General features: G+C 38.2%; 1 protein-coding gene and 1 pseudogene across 1 annotated transcript in view; both read left to right on the top strand.

The window, feature by feature from the left end:
• ZFYVE9 (zinc finger FYVE-type containing 9) overlaps positions 1 to 15,884 on the top strand; it is a 172,125-nt gene that overhangs the window by 28,869 nt on the left and 127,372 nt on the right. The gene's annotated exons all lie outside the window — the stretch shown is intronic.
• Positions 9,846 to 13,089, top strand: LOC103670716 (annotated as a pseudogene).

Raw genomic sequence — 15,884 nt, 5'->3', positions numbered from 1 at the left:
CTCCTTAGCTGTTTAAAGAGAGTATGGCAAATTTAGATGTACATGCATGCCTCATTTCACACTGTTCTCTGTAGTGGCAATTGATTATAATCCTATGTTAAATAACATATCTATGAATATAACAGTAGACATGTGTATATATATTTTTAAAACCCCTTACAGTAACTTGTTGATCTGTATCTCTTTTCCTGCTCTGCTCTGAGGACTATTATCTCTAGTGGGAGCATTCATAAATTCAGACATACTATAACCTAATGTTTATATGTTATTAAACTAGAGTTTCTTTTTATTTTAGCAGAGCAGTGAGAACAACTTCTGGCTCATGGAAGCATTTCTTTTTTTTTTTTTTTTTTTTTTAAAGATTTTATTTATTTATTCGACAGAGATAGAGACAGCCAGCGAGAGAGGGAACACAAGCAGGGGGAGTGGGAGAGGAAGAAGCAGGCTCATAGTGGAGGAGCCTGACGTGGGGCTCGATCCCGTAACGCCGGGATCACGCCCTGAGCCGAAGGCAGACGCTTAACCGCTGTGCCACCCAGGCGCCCCCATGGAAGCATTTCTACACTGGATTTACTTCTGAATGGTAAAGAGGAAAAGTGAAGGAGGACTGTAGTTTCCAAATATATACATACCCAGTGGTTAAGAGTCTGGGACATGAAACCAGATTGCCTGAGTTCTAATCCTGGCGCTGCCACTCTGTGTGACTTTGTGCAAGTTACTGAACTTATTTTTGCCTCCATTTCCTCATTATTCATTCAACAAATATTTGAGTGCTTACCATATGCCAGACACTATTTGGATGTCAGTGATACAACAAGGAGGATTAAGACAAAATCTGTGCCTTCTTGTAGTATATGTACATTCTGGAGGGCTTAATTCCATACCTACTATTTAGGGTTTTTAAGAGGATTAAGGGCTTAATACCTATAAAGCATTTGCAGCAGGGTCTGATAAATAATATTATTATTTTTCCCCTCTCCAAAAAAAATGGACATACAGAGTGTTGATGATTAGCTATTTTATGGAAGTTTGTGTTAAATTCAACAACATTAAAGGATATACAAAATAATCTATTTCACTATATTACCTTTGTTCACGTTCTGAGTGCTCTTATACACTCTCAGTCATCGAGAAGATTATATTATACACTACTGGCCAGGGAACCTTACCATACCATTTGCAAAAGCTCTCATCTAGTGAGTGTTCTCTCCCTGTTTTGAGTATCCTAGATGTTGAAATGTAAAGTTTATAGTGGTTCTTTTAAGGAATCTTGGTTGAAGTGGTAGAGAAATCAAGAGCGTAGAGATCAACAAATTATTAGAATTGGTAAATAGAAGATCATCATAAACATCAGTGGAGCCTGGGAGAATTGACCAATGACAGCATGGCATTTAATAGGAGAAATTAAATGTTGTAGTTGTGTTTATTAGTGAATTTATAACATATCAGCATGTATTCATAGCAAAATATATATTTACTGCTTGCTAAGTGTTGTCAGTATTTTGGTGAAGAGGATAATCATGTAACCTGTCCTCATACCAGCTGATATTTTACAATGTTACAAAAATAATTATAGAGTTATAAGAGAGCTATGCATAAAACCTGTGCTGAGGGGTCAACGGAGCTCTTCCTTAAAGAATTAGCATTTACTCTCAGACCTGAAAGTTGAGTGATTTGCAAGGAGGGGAAGAGCATGGATAAAGGACCAGAGGTGGAAACAATTGATACTCTTGAGGAAGAGGAAGATGTCAGTGTGGATGGAGAGAAGTAAGTAGGAGGAAAAATGGCAAAAGAATGAGCTGAAGAGTTAGGCAGGATTAAATTATGCAAGACCTTATGAAGTCAGAGGAGTTTCAATATTATTTTAATATATTATTTTAAGTGCAATGGAAATTAATGGTGGAAGAGTTTCAAGATGAAGAATCATTTGATTAAATCTTTTTTAAATTGTGTACTTGCCATATACTAGTTTCAGATGTATAACATAATGATTTGATATTTGTACATATTGTGAAATGATCACGGTAAGTATAGTTAACATCTGTTGGCATACATAGATAGTAAAACATGTTTTTTTGTGTGCGATGAGAACTTTTAAGATCTACTCTCAACAACTTTAAAATGTGCTATACAGTGTTATTAACAGAATCACCATGCTGTACATGTATTACATCCCCATGACTTAAGTTTTTCATAACTAGAATTGTACTTTTTGACTCCCTTCATCCATTTCACCCATTCCCCCTCCCCCTGCCTCTGGCAACGGCTGGTCTGTTCTCTGTGTCTATAAGCTAGGATTTTTCTTTTGTTTTTTAAATTCTACATATAAGTAAGGTCATGTGGTATTTGTCTTTCTCTGTCTTACTTCACTTACTGTAATGTCTTCAGGGTCCATCCATATGGCAAGATTTCATTCTTTTTTTATGGTTGAATAGTATTCTGTAAATACTATAAGCTAGGATTTTTCTTTTGTTTTTAAATTCTACATATAAGTGAGGTCATGTGGTATTTGTCTTTCTCTGTCTTACTTCACTTACTGTAATGTCTTCAGGGTCCATCCATATGGCAAGATTTCATTCTTTTTTTATGGTTGAATAGTATTCTGCTGTAAATACCACATCTTTATCCATTCAGCCATTGATGGACACTTTGGTTGTTTCCATGTTGTAGCTATTATAAATAATGTTGTGATGAGCATGGGGTGCAGATATCTTTTTAAATTGGATTTTTGCTAGATCATATAGCAATTCTGTTTTTTTTTTTTTAAGACTTTACCTATTTATTTGACAGAGAGAGACAGCCAGCGAGAGAGGGAACACAAGCAGGGGGAGTGGGAGAGGAAGGAGCAGGCTACCAGCCGAGGAGCCTGATGTGAGGCTCAAACCCGGAACGCCGGGACCAGGCCCTGAGCCAAAGGCAGACGCCCAACAACTGCGCCACCCAGGCGCCTCTGTTTTTTGTTTTTTTGTTTTTTTTATTGAGGCATAATTGACATTATATTAGTTTCAGGTATACAACATAATGTTTCGATATTTGTGTATACTGGGAAATGATCACCACAGTAAGTCTAGCTAATATCATTACCATATTTAGTTACAGAATTTTTTTTTCCTGTGATCAGAACTTCTTTTTTTTTTAAAGATTTATTTACTTATTTTAGAGAGAAAAAGAGCTCCAGTGTGCACGCGAATGGGGGGAGGGGCAGAGGGAGAGGGAGCGCACAGTGTGCTGAGCACGGAGCCCCATGCAGGGCTTGAGCCACCCAGGCGCCCCCACCACCAATTTTCTTTATCCACCCATTGATGGTCACTTAGTTGTTCCTGGTATTTTTGAGTTTTTCTTTCTTTCTTTCTTTCTTTCTTTCTTTCTTTCTTTTTTTTTTTTTTTTTTTTTTTAGAGAATGGGGAGACAGGCCGAGGGAGAGAGAGACTCTTAACACAGGCTCCACTCCCAGCACAGAGCCCGACATGGGCTTGATCTTACAACCCTGAAGTCATGACCTGAGCTGAAATCAAGAATCAGCTGCTTAACTGACTAAGCCACCCAGGTGCCCCCCTGTATTTTTAACTTTTTGAGGAACTTCTATGCTGTTTTCCATAGTGGCTGCACTAGTTTACATTCCCACCAACAATGCACAAGGATCCCCTTTTCTCCACATTCTTGCCAGCACTTGTTATTTATTATTTTTTAATTCTTTATTTAAATTCAGTTTAGTTAGCATAAACTGTATTATTAGTTACCGGGGTAGAATTTAGTGATTCATCAGTAGCATATAACACCCAGTGTTCATTATATCAAGTGCCCTCTTTTTTTTTTTTTAAAGATTTTATTTATTTATTTGAGAAACAGAGAGTGAGCAAGTGCACAGGCAGGGGGGAGGGGCAAAGGGTGGGGGAAAGTAGACTCCCCTGCCGAGCAGGGAGCCCAATGTAGGACTTGATCCCAGGACCCCAGGATCATGACCTGAGCCTAAGGCAGATGCTTAATCGACTGAGCCACCCAGGCACCCTCATCAAGTGCCCTCCTTAATGCCCATCACCCAGTTACCCCTTCCCCCCAACCTGGCTCCCCTCCAGCAACCCTCAGTTTGTTTTCTAGAGTTCAGTGTCTCTTATGGTTTGCCTCTCTGTTTTCATCTTATTTTATTTTAATTTCCCTTCCCCTCTGTTCATCTGTTTTCTTTCTTAAATTCCACATGAGTGAAATCATATGGTAGTTGTCTTCCTTGGACTGACTGATTTCGCTTAGCATAATACAGTCGAGCTCCACCCATGTCATTGCAGATGGTAAGCTTTCATTCTTTTTAATGGCCAAGTAATATTCCTGTGTGTGTGTGTAATATATAAAATAAAAAATGTATATATTGCACACATACACACACACACACACACACACATATATATAACACATCTTTATCCATTTACCTGTCGATGGACATCTGGGCTCTTTCCATAGTTTGGTTATTGTGGACATTGCTGCTATAAACATTGGGGTGCAGGTGCCCTTTTGAATTATTATGTTTTATCCTTTGGATAAATACCTAGTAGTGCAATTGCTGGGTTGTAGGGTAGCTCTATTTTTTACTTTTTGAGGAACCTCCATACTGTTTTCCAGAGCGGCTGTACTAGTTTGCATTCCCACCAAGAGTGTGAGAGGGTTCCCCTTTCTCCGCATCCTCACCAACATCTGTTGTTTCCTGACTTGTAAATTTTAGTCATTCTGACTGGTGTGAGGTGGTATCTCATTGTGGTTTTGATTAGTATTTCCCTGATGCTGAGTGATGTGGAGAAGATTTTTTCATGTGTCTGTTGGCCATTTGTATGTCTTCTTTGGAGAAATGTTTGTTCATGTCTTCTAGCCATTTCTTGATTGGATTTTTTGTTTTTTGGGTGTTGAGTTTGATAGGTTCTTTATAGATTTTGGATACTAGCCCTTTATCTGATAAGACATTTGTAAATATCTTCTCTCATTCTGTAGGTTGCCTTTTAGTTTTGTTGACTGTTTCCTTTGCTGTGCAAAAGCTTTTTCTCTTGATGAAGTCCCAATAGTTCGTTTTTTGCTTTTGTTTCTCTTGCCTTTGGAGATGTGTCTGGCAAGAAGTTGCTGTGGTCAAGGGCAAAGAAGTCAGCACTTGCTGTTTCTTATCCTTTTGAGAATAGCCATTCTAACAGGTGTGAGATGATATCTCATTGTGATTTTTGATTTGCACTTCCCTGATGATTAGTGATGTTGAGCATCTTATGTACCTGTTGGCTATCTGTATATGTTTGGAAAAATGACTGTTCAGATCCTCTGCCCATTTTATAATTGGATTATTTCAGGATTTTTTGCTATTGAATTGTATGAGTTCTTAATATTTTGCATATTAACCCCTTTTGGATATACGATATGCAGATATTTTCTCCCATTCAGTAGGCTGCTTTTCATTTCATGGATTGTTTTCTTTGCTGTGCAGAAGCTTTTTAGTTTGATATAGTCACCTTTGTTTATTTTTGCTTTTCTTGCCTTTGCTTTTAGAGTCAAATTCAAAAAATCATTTCCAAGACCAATGTCAAGGAGCTTATTATTACCACCTAGTGGTTTCTTGTAGGAGTTTTATGGTTTCAGGTTTTATGTCCAAGTCTTTAATCCATGTTGAGTTGATCTTTGTATATGGTGTAAGATAGGTGTTGGGTTTCATCCTTTTATGTGTGGCTGTCCAGCTTTCCCAACACCAGTTACTGAAGAGACTATCCTTTCTCCATTGTATATCCATGGCTCCTTTGCTGTAATTTAATTGACTAAATATGTGTGGATTTATTTCCGGATTCTCTGTTTTATTGATCAATGTGTCTATTTTCATGCAGGTACTATACTGTTTTGATTACTGTAGATTTGTAATATAGTTTCAAATCTGGGAGTGTGATTCCTCCAGCTTTGTTTTTCTTTCTCAAGAGTGCTTTAGCTATTTGGGGTCTTTTGAGGTTCTCTACAAATTTTAAGATTCTTTATTCTAGTTCTATGAAAAATGTCATTGGAATTTTGATTGAGACTGCATTGAATCTGTAGTTTGCTTTGGGTGGTATAGACATTTTAGCAGTATTCTTCCAACCCTTGAGCACAGAACACCTTTTGCATTTATTTGTGTTGTTTTCAATTTCTTTCATTTGTGTTGTACAGTTTTCAGAGTACAGATCTTTCATCTCCTTGGCTAAGTTTATTCTTAGGTATTTTATTCTTTTTGATGCAATTGTAAATGGGATTTTTTGTTTAATTTCTCTTTCTGATAGATTGTTACTAGTATATAGAAATGCAACTGGTTTCTGTATGTTAATTTTGTATCTGAGTTCAGTTATTCTCACAGTTTTTTTGGTGGAGTCCTTATTTTTTAAATTTTACTTATTTTTAAAGATTTATTTATTCATTTGAGAGAGAAAGCAAGGTGCGCATGTGCGAGCAGGGTGGGGGCAGAGAGAGAGGGAGAGAAAGAGAATCTCAAGCAGACTCCCCACTGAGCACAGAGCCTGACGAGGCACTTGATCCTATGAACTCGAGATCATGACCTGTGCCGAAATCAAGAGTCAGATGCTCCACCGACTGAGCCACCCAGGCACCCCATTTTTTTGGTGGAGTCATTGGGGTTTTCTGTATATAGTGTACTGTCATCTGCAAATAATGACAGTTTTACTTTTTTCTTTCCAATTTGCATACCTTTTATATCTTGATTAATTTCTGTGACTAGGACTACCAGTACTGTGTTCAATGAAAGTGTTGAGAGTGGGCATCTTTGTCTTGTTCTTGATCTTAGAGGAATGTTGAACATGTTAACTGTGGGTTTGTCGTATATGGCCTTTGTTATGTTAAGGTATGTTTTTTCTATATCCACTGTGTTGAGAGTTTTTGTAATAAATGGATGTTGTTAATGTGGTATATCACATATTTTGTCTGAGTATTGCTACTCTGGTTTCTTTTCGTTTCCATTTGCATGGCATATCTTTTTCCATCCCTTTACTTACACTGTGTGGGTCTTTTTTTTTTTTTTTTTAAGATTTTTATTTGAGGGGCGCCTGGGTGGCGCAGTCGTTAAGCATCTGCCTTTGGCTCAGGGCGTGATCCCGGCGTTATGGGATCGAGCCCCACATCAGGCTCCTCTGCTGTGAGCCTGCTTCTTCCTCTCCCATTACCCCTGCTTGTGTTCCCTCTCTCGCTGGCTGTCTCTATCTCTGTCAAATAAATACATAAAATCTTAAAAAAAAAAGATTTTTATTTGAGAGAGAGAGTGTGAGTGAGAGAGCACAAGCAGGGAAAGCAGCAGAGGGAGAGGGAGGAAGACTCCCCACTCAGCAAGGAGCCTGATGTGGGGCTTGATCTCAGAACCCTGGGATCATGACCTGAGCCAAAGGCAGCTGCTTAACTGACTGAGCCACCCAGGCAGCCTTCACTGTCTGTGTCTTTATATCTGAAGTGAGTTTCTTGTAGGCAGCATGTAGGTGGAACTTCTTTTTTAATCCACTCAGTCACCCTATGCCTTTTTTTATTTTTAATTTTTATTTTTTTAATTTTTATTTTTTTAAAGATTTTATTTATTTATTTGATAGACAGCCAGCGAGAGAGGGAACATAGGCAGGGGGAGTGGGAGAGGAAGAAGCAGGCTCCCAGCAGAGTAGCCTGATGTGGGGCTCAGTCCCAGGACTCTGGGATCACGCCCTGAGCTGAAGGCAGATGCTTAACGACTGCGCCACGCAGGCGCCCCTAGCCTATGCCTTTTTTTAAAAAAAGTTTTATTTATTTTTAGAGAGTGGGGGAAGGGGCACAGGGAAATGGGGAGGAAGGAAGTGGGGGGGGAGAATGAGAGGGGGAGAATCCCAGGCAACTCCCCACTGAATGCGGACCCGGAGGCTTGATCTCACAATCCCGAGATCATGACCTGAGCCAAAATCAAGAGTTAGATGCTTAACCGAGTGAGCCATGGGGGTGGCCCCACTCTATGTCTTTTGATTAGATAATTTAGTCTGTTTACATTTATAGTAATTATTGATGGGTATGTACTTATTGCCATTTTGTTTATTGTTTTCTGGTTGTTTTTGTAGTTCTCTGTTTCTTTCTTACTTTCTAGGTCTCTTCCCTGTGGTTTGATGGTTTTCTTTAGTGTTACGTTGGTGTTCCTTTTTTTCTTTCTTTTCTTTCTTTTCTTTCTTTTCTTTTTTTTATTTTTTTTGTATCTCTTACAGGTTTTTATTTTGTGGTTACCATAAAATTCATAAATATCTACATAAATATATAGCAGTCTATTTTAAGCTGATAGTTGCTGAAGTTTGAATGCATTCTAGGAGCACTACATTTTTACTTCTCTCTCATTTTGTTTTTTTGTTGTCATCTTTACATCTTTTTTTTTTGCATATCCTTAACTACTTATTGTAGTTATAATTGATTTTACTGTTTTCATTTTTTAATCTTCAAGCTCGCTTTTTAAATTGTTTTTTCTAAACAATTTTGTGTTTTGTATTTTTGTATTTTCATTCAGAAATGAAGGAGAGTAGAGTTTCCCAGACAAGTAAAGACTGAAGGAGATCATCATCACTAAATCAGCATACAAGAAATGTGAAATGGGGGCACCTGGGTGGCTCATTTGGTTAAGCATCTGCCTTCGGCTCAGGTCATGATCTTGGGGCCTTGGGATCGAGCCCTGCATCAGGCTCCCTGCTCAGCAGGGCGTCTGCTTCTCCCTTTCCCTCTGCCTCTTCCCCCCACTCATGCTCACTCGCTCTCTCAGTGTCTTTCAAATAAATAAAATCTTTTTCTTTTTTCAAAGATTTTATCCATCTATCCATCATGACCTGAGCAGAAGGCAGACACCGAACTGACTGAGACACCCAGGTGCCCCTAAATAAAATCTTTAAAGAAAAGATTTTATTAATTTATTTGGGGGAGAGAGTGGTGGGAGGGGCTGATGGGGAAGGAGAGAGCCCTCACAGGCCAGTCCCACAACCATGAGATCATGACCCTAGCTGAAAACAAGAGTCAGATGCCCAACCGACTGAGCCACTCAGATGCCCTCATTTCACATTTCTTGTATGCTGATTTAGTGGTGATGGTTTCCTTCAGTTTTTGCTTGTCTGGGAAACTCTATTTCTCCTTCAATTCTGAATGATAGTCTTGCTGAGTAGAGTGTTCCTGGTTGTAAATTTGTTGGGAGGTTTTTGATTGGTGATTCAGTCTCCTTACTAGTAATTAGTCTATTCTATTTCTTCATGATTCAGTCTTAGAAGGTTGTATGTTTCTAGAAATTTATCCCATTTTTTCTGGTTGTTCAATTTGTTGGTGTATAATTGTTCATAGTAGTCTCTTATGATCATTTGTATTTTGTGGTGTCAGTTGTAATATCTTCTCCTTCATATTTGATTTTATTTATTTGAGCCCCCTCTCTTTTTTTTTCTTGGTTAGTCTAGCTAAAGGTTTGTCAATCTTGTTTATTTCTTCAATAAATTAATTTATATTGAAGCTTTAATTTCATTGATCTTTTTAATTTATTTTTTTAGCCTCCATTTATTCCTGTTCTGATCTTTGTTATTTCATTCATTCTGCAAACATTGGGCTTCATTTTTCTTCCTTTTCTACTTCCTCAAGGTGTAAAGTTAGATTGTTTAATTGACATTTTCTTGTTTCTTGAGATAGGCCTGTTATCACCATCAACTTCCCTCCTAGACTGCTTTTGCTGCCTCCCATAAACTATATTGTGTTTCATTTGTCTGAAGGTTTTTAAAATTTTCTCTTTTTATTTTTTTTTAAGATTTTATTTATTTGACGGAGAGAGAGAGAGAGCACAAGCAGGGGAAGCAGGAGAAGAAAAAGTAGGCTCCCCACTGAGCAGGGAGCCTGAGCTGAAGGCCGCTGCTTAACTGACTGAGCCACCCAGGCACCCCTCATTTCTTTTTTGACCCTTGTTTAACTCTTTTGAAAGATTACTTTATTGCTGAGTGGAGAATGGATTTGGGGGGCAGGTAGCAAAAATAGGTATGAGAGAGGGAAGGGGGGGAATTAAAAAAACAGGCATAAGAAGATCATTGAAAAGATTATTACTGTAATCCACATGTGGGTTAATAGGGGCTTGGACCAAGGTAGTGATTGTAGGCAGAGTAAATGGATTTTCATCAATTTTAGGAGATGGTTGAATGTTGATTTTGAGCATCATTGAGAGAGAGGGATAGAGAATGACTAAATCATGCACAACTGGGTAGATGATGATATAGGGACTGGAGAAGAAATGGCATTGATTAGAATCGGTGTAGATATACTTATTGAGTTTGAGATGTCTGTGAGATACAGAGATATGAATAGGCACTTGTATATATAGGCTTGGAAACCAGAGAAGAGGTCTGAATTAGATAAAAGGAAATTGGGACTTGTTAACAGATGGTGTTAAGGCAGTGGTAGTAGATAGAATTCCCTTTAAAAAATAAAATAAAATAAAATAAAATAAATCAGGCGCCAGAGTTTTGAACTGCGCTGCTGAGAGTCGAGGATGTGTCCTCTGCGTGGTCACCTGGATGCAGCTCGCCATGGCCGTACCCTCCCTTAAGGAGCTGGACTCCTTCAAGTACAGCCACCTGCAAAACTTGGCCAAGAGTCTGGGCCTCCGGGCTAACCTAAGGGCAGACAAGTTGTTAAAAGCCTTGAAAGCCCACCTTAAACATGAAGCAAAAAAAGAGAATGAGAATGAGAATCAGGATGGAAGTCAAACTTCTGCATCGTCTTTTGATGAGGCTGCAGTGGAGATCAGCAGCCAGGAACAAGTTGAGAGGGAGCTAGTTGTCCATGTCACCAAAACAAGGAAAAGGTGCAGGATAGTCCACAGGAACCCTGACTCCCAGCAGGATCATTCAGAGATAGAAAGAAGTGATCACACTGAATTCCAGAATCAAGAGAAGCAGGAAAACCAGGATCTCAGAACTGATGCAGAAGTTCCTTCACCTCCAGATGAGAGCCAGGGAGAGGAGACTGCAGTTTCCTCAAGGAAAAAGAAAAATTGGTAATGAAGATTCAAAGGTACCTTCAGAAAAAAGAAGCCTCTCTACACAGATGTTTTCTAAACCTGGAAAAAGTAAAAGAACTCAAAGCACTACTCTAAACTTTAAGAAGCTTCATGAGGCTCATTTTAAGGAAATGGAGTCCACTGATCAACATATTGAGAGAAAAAAATTTTTTTGAAGAACACAGTTCATTTAATGAACTGAAGAAGCAGCCGATCACCAGGGAGTGGTGGTGACTCCAGTTCCTCTCCAGGGAAGGCTTCCTGTGGCTTATACTCCCACCAGCCAGCGCTGCTCGCAGGGCTGGCCTTTGGGTGCTGCAGACCAGAGCACCTTGTGTAGGAAGGGGTCTGCCAGGTGTTCCGTTCTCACAGCAACTAAAATGAACATCAGGTTTTCAGCTGCTGCCAAAGATAATGAGCATAAGCGTTCAACTGACCAAAATTCCAGCCAGGAAGTCTCCACATGTGACCATATCTGGGAGTACCCCAAAAGGCCAGACCATGCTTGGGACATACAAGTTAAAGACTACAAATGGGAATTCTGCTTCTGTTGTTACCCCATTCAGGTTGACAACTGAGGCAACACGGACTACAGTCTCCACTAGGAAACCAGTGTTCGATCTCAAAGCAAGTCTGTCTGGTCCCCTCAGCTATGAACCACACAAAGAGAGGAACAACAGAAGCAACATGGGCAAAAATGAAAGGAGAAGAAAGCAAAGGTTTTGGGAGCTCAAAGAGGCCTCATTATGGCTGAAGATTAATTTTTTAACATCCTGTTAATATTACTTTATTCTGAACCCTTCTTTAGTGTAAATATTTTAATACTATCTTCCCCACTTTAGTCAAGACTTTTTTCTGCTCTTCGTTCACTATCTATATAGTGTTGGTGGGTTCTTCACATGCTGCATCTCTGAAAAGATGTTATTAACCTTAAAGCTCACTAATTCTTTGAAATGGTTTTTACCTAAGTCTCTGTCCAATTCAGTTTTCTAATGAGACTCATGCTATAGATTTTTGACCTAGATTTTTAATGTCAAGTTTCCTCTGCTGACATAACTGGAATCCTCTTCTAGACAGAAGCATTTACCTGATGGCAGGTAATTCTACCACAAGCTTCAGTAGAACTTGGACCAATAACAAGCTGAGAAAGCCACCTCTTCCTCCTCTAGAAAATTGAGTGGTCTTAATGAAACAGGGAGCCATACGGGTTGGTAATGGCATAAATATTCTACTTATGTGAAGTGTTTTGTTACCTATGCACGTTTGTTCAGATCACTTGATGTAATTGCCACTGGTCACTCCATATATTCTTAAAAACTTTATAGCTCATTCTAGCCTTACTTATTTAAAAATATACAGGGCCATACTGAAATCTGAGGGTTGCTGCTTCAAGGATCAATACGCTCTGTCAGAGTTATGTCTTACTTCATGAAAAAAACTGGAGTTGCTTAGCATCATAGCCATGTTTGTTGCACCTAAGGGGAGCTTCTGAGCTTTGTAGTGATTAAGATTTTCATAAATGTTTTCTCAAGGTGGCCAAAAAAAGAAAAAAAAAAAAACCCATAAATCAAGAAAAAAAGAGGACTGAGCACAAAAATTTCAACATTTAAGAGAGTGTAGGAGAGGAGTCAGGAATGAAGGTGAGAGGGGGGAGTCAATGAACTAGAAGAAAATCAGAATTTTTAGTGGCAAATAAGTCATGGAGGAAAGCTTTTATAAAGGATGAAAATGTGATTCACTGTAATTGAATGTTGCTAAGGTGGGGAAAGAAGCCAGAAAAAAGTAGGGGGCATGAGTGAGAGGTGAAGAGGAGACAACAAGAGTACATAACTCTTTTGAGATTGCATTCCTTTTGAATGTGAAGGGTTCTGTATTTGAAAGTTGAGGTGTAGTGGATTATCCAGTGGAGAAGTAGTGTATATCATATGGTGAAGCTGTGGCCCTGGAATTTGAATGAGCGGTGAGGGTTAAAGAAATCTGAGAGTCATTTGTATGGAGATGGTAGATGAAGACTTTTAGGAGAAAAGGAAGCCAAAGATAGAACTGGGAGAGACCTACAATTAGAAATTTTCTTTAGATTGTTATTAAATAATATCATGGTACTCATAATTTACATAAGTAATTTTAGCATGGAGTTATTTCATCCAACTCATTTGTTCCAAGCTTTGGCTGAGACAATTCAGGTTTTGCTCTTCTTAAATTTGATATTGTTAAAAGCAAGATACAATACTCTAAATGCTCACAAAGAGTTGTCAAATAAGAGCATACATACTTAGGATCTAGTTTTACTGCCAGTATTAAGAACGTACCAATTTGGCTAGTTTTCCAGTAGTTGGTGTTTTGTGAAATATATCACTTGTAGTTACTGGATTAGTAGTGAGTCACAGTCTGGTTTTACGTAAACTCTTACTACTCTTGGTGCGTACAAGTTGTGGTATATAAATTGTATCACCCTGTTAGTCTGCTACCTAGAATGATCTAGAATATAAGACCCTCCTCCTAATGAATTTGTCTCTTGTTTATTATCTATCTCCTTGTAGATTATGGAATATTTGAGTTAGTGTCTGATCTTTGGAATTTTTGGTATGCAATTGAGATTGAAACTGTGATTTTGACATTTTTTTGTCTCAATTTATATCAAACTGTTGGGATATATGTGTTAAGACTCTTGTTGCAAGTTAAAGCTTGCTTAAGAAAAAAAAGAAAGTTATATAAGGATATCAGGACATTTCACAGAACCCAAAGGTAGGTATTGCAGCTGTATGTCTCTGGAATAGTGTAGAAGAGTCTGTAATTCCTTCAGCTTAGATCAGGAGTGCACACCTGGTTAATAAACTGGTTAGATTGATAAGTTTTCCTGGAACGTGGCATTTAATCTTGTAATAAAAATTTGTATGTGTGTGTGAGGTGTGAGGTGGGCAATTCTAGAATTCTGTTGGCAAATATAATCTAAAAGATATGTACTATCTAGAAATTCAAGGTATGGACTTGGGCTAATGTAGAGTTAATTAATGGTTCCAGTCATGGAACAAAAATCTATGTGCTACTTTAGGGATGTTGTACATCTGAATAGTTTCTGGCCCTTTATCATATATATATACTATATATATACACACAATATAGATGATAATATAGATGAATTTGTATATATATGATATATACATGTATATATATGTATATAGATGACATGATATACATGATATGTATATAATAGATGAATTTGTATATATATTGTAAAGGGCCATATGGTCTGGAGTCTTATTACCGCAGAGATGAAAATTGTACATGTTCCTTATTTTAGTGCTAATCTCAAATCGGTTGCTGTTTTAGAGTTTCAGTGTGTGTATTACATATATACATATATAATATACATCACATGTGTTATTATCACATTTCCAAATACTTGTTGAACTGTGCTTTTTTGTTTAGTGTGTACTATATGAAAACAACCACTTGATTCTATTAGCTCTTGACTGAGAATTCATTGTTTGTGAAAGATGCCAGATTGATATCCTGGAAATTGAAACCTTGTGTGAATGTGGGGTAGCAACAATGTCAGCTCCCAGATCCTGCTCTCTCAATGTACTTTGGTCTGATCTGCAGGAATAAAGCTCTTCTCAAAGATTATCGAATTTCTTTTTTCTGCCATTGTGAGTGAGAGTGTTGATATTCAAAGGGTTTTTTTAAGGATCAAATATATACTTAGTCTTTTCAGAAAGTTTAACTGTCAGGTTACTTTTTTGTTCCTGTATTTCTTTTCATTGTTCAGACTTGAGTTAATCACTTAAGATCAGTCGCCCCGATGGATTATTAATTGTATAAACAAACACAGGTTGGTATTAGAGTTCAAATCATACTCTTTCTTTCTCTTGTAATTCTTGCACACAAACAGCTTTTTGATGATGAGTAATAATAGCTACCATTTATTGACCACGTATATATATTAGATGTCAGATCAGATAAAGAGGCACTTTATATAAACTCATTCTTTTTCATCATTAAAACTAGCCTGCAGAGAATAGTTTTCATATAAGTATAAAGACACTGAGACTCGGAAAGGTTAAGTAACTTGCTTAAAGCAGCCCCAGCTATTAAGTGCTAGAGCATGAATTCAAACCTGGATTTGCCAAAGTCCTGCACAAGTGCACAACTTCACTGACTACTCATAAAAAAGTTTAACTTGTATTAAACATCAGAGAAGCAAGTCTATTATGTATTGGTAATGGTTGATTTAAAATTCCAGTCATGGACATTAAGGAGGGCACATGATGTAATGAACATTGGGTGTTATCTAAGACTGAACTTTACCTCTGAAACTAGTAACACACTCTATGTTCATTAATTGAATTTAGATTAAAAAAATAGTAAAAAAAAAAAAAGATTTCTTATAAGGCAAAAATAAAAATTAAAAAAACTTCCAGTCCCAGTTTTGCTAGATACTCCATTGTTATATTCATAGATACTCCTGAATCACACTTTTTCTTTTAAAAAGGTAAGTTGTGGCACGTCTGGATGGCTCAGTCGGTTGGGCCTTCTTCTCAGGTCACAATCCCAGAGTCCTGGGATTGAGCCCCACATCGGCTCCTTGCTCAGCGGGGAGTCTGCTTCTCCCTCTCCCTCTCTCAAATAGATGGATGAAATGTTTAAAAAAAAAAAAAAGATAATTTGTTAAACTAATAGGAGCCGTCTGAAGAGTTGTGATCATGGATAGAAAACCTTGATAAGTGGTGCCTGGGTGGCTCAGTCGTTGAGCGTCTGCCTTCTGCTTGGGTCATGATCCCAGGGTCCTCGGATCAAGCCCCACGTCGGGCTCCCTGCTCAGCGGGAAGCCTGCTTTTCCCTCTCCCTCTGCTTGTGTTCCCTCTCTCTCTGT

Source organism: Ursus maritimus, unplaced genomic scaffold (assembly GCF_017311325.1).
Source record: "Ursus maritimus isolate PB19 unplaced genomic scaffold, ASM1731132v1 scaffold_12, whole genome shotgun sequence".
In the NCBI taxonomy this organism is placed as follows: domain Eukaryota; kingdom Metazoa; phylum Chordata; class Mammalia; order Carnivora; family Ursidae; genus Ursus; species Ursus maritimus.
This window is presented reverse-complemented; position numbering and strand designations above follow the sequence as displayed.